The sequence below is a fragment of the Egretta garzetta genome, unplaced genomic scaffold (assembly GCF_000687185.1).
Source record: "Egretta garzetta isolate BGI_Z169 unplaced genomic scaffold, ASM68718v1 scaffold152, whole genome shotgun sequence".
In the NCBI taxonomy this organism is placed as follows: domain Eukaryota; kingdom Metazoa; phylum Chordata; class Aves; order Pelecaniformes; family Ardeidae; genus Egretta; species Egretta garzetta.
Window position 1 is genome coordinate 19,641 of NW_009259037.1, and position 2,843 is coordinate 22,483.

Genomic DNA, 2,843 nt, shown 5'->3' on the forward strand with positions numbered 1-2,843 from the left:
GGGGCGCCACCGGTCGCAACGCGGACGTTGAACCACGTACAGGGAGCAGGCTGCCCTTGAAAGCCCTTAACGTGCCATTCGGTTCGACTTGATGGTCTTAAAGGTCTTTTCCAACCTAAATGATTCCATGATTCTATTCCTGCAAAAAATCTTCCGAAAAAGAAAATGAAGCTTGTTTGATAAATCACGTTAAATTGCTTCCTCGCATTTATTCCTTTCTGGAGAAAAACGGGTTTTAACTGAATGCCTTGGAAAAATCTGACCTTGGCCAGAGGCTCACGGTCCTGGAAAAGGAGCCGTTGTCCTCAGGAGCAGCCATGGTGAAGCCCAAGGGAGGGAGGATGAAGGCATCATTTTTTGCTGGCCTCTTTTTAATTCTTTTGTCATCTCTTCTTGCGTGTGTTGAGGGTGAAGTAACTTTGTCTGGAGGTGCACGGGATTTGGGCTGGATGGCGTTGCACGTACGTTTTGTGTAAAAGGAAGGTTAAAGAGAGTGTACCCCCGCTGATAAGCGAGACCGGCAGGCTGGTAACAGCAGATGAGGAGAAGGCTGAGGTACTCAACAACTTTTTTGCCTCAGTCTTCACTGGCAGCCTCTCTCCTCACCCCTCTCGAGTTGATGGATGGCATGAGGAGGCCTGGGAGGGCAAAACCCCTCCTGCTGTAGGAGAAGACCAGGTTCGTGACCACCTGAGGAACCTGAATACACAGAAGTCCATGGGCCCTGATGAGATGCATCCCAGAGTCCTGAGGCCCAAGGGAGGGAGGATGAAGGCATCATTTTTTGCTGGCCTCTTTTTAATTCTTTTGTCATCTCTTCTTGCGTGTGTTGAGGGTGAAGTAACTTTGTCTGGAGGTGCACGGGATTTGGGCTGGATGGCGTTGCACGTACGTTTTGTGTAAAGGCAAGCAGATGGAGCACGAGGCGAGAATTAATCCTGGCTTGATGCCTGAAGTAGCAAAGAAGCACAAGAGCGAATGTGGAAGGGGTAGGATAAACGCAAAATTGATGAAAATAATAAATATGTTCTCTATGCTGCGTACAGTTTTTGTATGGGGCTTAGTTGCTTTAGACTATGGTGCTAGCATTCACTTACCTAGTCGTTCGCTGATAATTACACCCCGACTTGTCATCTTGACTGCCCAAAAAAGATGGAAAAAGAAAATTTTGGCTTCAGTAGGTGGGGTTTAATGGCAAGCTGATGAGCCACGGAGACAAGAGGGTTATACTTTTGCAACACACATGCTGAAAATAATGCATTTGAAATGAGTGGCGTCTATGTCTAAATTAGTTGGGAAAACTGTATGCATGTGAAAACCTCAGCATCTCTTCTGAGAACCCGGCACGGTGGTTCCTGAGAAGGGGATGTCATCCCCTGTGTTAGCAGATTAACGTTGGCACAGTAGCAACGGTGTTTTTGCCGTGGTTACTGGCAGTAATGACAAAATCAAGAGTTGCACCTTGACGTTTTATCACACGTGGAACTCCCATTGGGGATAACTGTGTATAAACACCGCGTACGCAAAGATGTACGGATTGCTCTGAGACGCACGGACACCTTCCACTGCCGGGGGGACGGAGTTTGCTAAAATGACCATTGCCGAAAAATAAAATCCGTGGGTATAGCGGGAGATGTCCCACGTCAAGGGGCATCGGGAGACGTCCCACGTCAAGGGGCATCGAGGCTCATCCCAGCCTCTGTCTTCCCGAGTTGTTCCCAACTCTTTCTCAAGAAAAACGTTGGCCCATCTTGTTTTCTTCTTAAACACAGACAAAAGGGGGGGAAAAAAAAATCCCAGGAAGATCAAGTAGGCATTAATTGATCTGAGCCTCATCGTCTGTCAAATAATGTCAAGCCCATTTGCCGTTCCACGCGTCAGGTCGCTGCGCTGCACCATCCTGCTTTGAAGGCGTTGGGCTTTGCTCTCCGCAATCCTGTACAGAACCGAGTCCGTTTGCAAACAACAGCTCTCGGAAACCGAAACAGCAGCTTCCTCGGGTGCCCGGCCGCCCCGCGGGATACGGCCCCTGCCCACACGGACGTGTTCCCTACGCCGCAGCTCTTCTTTAGCGCCAGAGAGGTATCGTATCCGCTTCTGGAGCCCGTGCTACTTAACACCATTTGCTTTGCAGAATGGGGTGTAGTGGTATTTGTGTATGATTATAGTGTTGTTACTGGAACAATATAGAAATCACCGCATGATATTTGCTTGCAACACAGGGTGTCATTCATGAGTTATACATAAATGGCAGCTTTACATATTTAAAAGGAACATGGACTGCTTCATATCTGAAGTATGTTTCCCGGGAGATAACACCACCATTTGATCTATTTTTGATTAAAATGTAAAAATTAAAAATTAAATCAAATGGTAGTATAATTCCTTCGGGAAAACATACTTCAGTTATGAAGTATTCCCCATAGTAACCTTGAGAATCTTACAGCTGTATTGTCTCATCTGTAGGTGGTCTTTTTATGTCTCACATAATTAAAATGAATTGCTGTTGGAGAACCCATACGACTGCATACAGATTTATGAACCTTGAGGCACCTCCATTCACAGACAAACAGGGATATCAGAAGCCAACTGTGCCGACGCGCTGCATCGAGGCAGGTACTGGTAACCAAGCTGTTTACTGGGGCGCGTTCCTTATCTCCACCTTGGAAAGGTAAACACGGAGCCCACTGTAATGTGATAATCATGGACTCATAGAACCCTAGAATGGTTTGGGTTGGCAAAGCTCTTTAAGATCATCAAGTCCAACCGTTCCCCTCCCCCTGCCATCCCACCCCCAAACCCTGGCCCTCAGCACCGCCTCTGCCCGGCTGTTAAATCCCCCC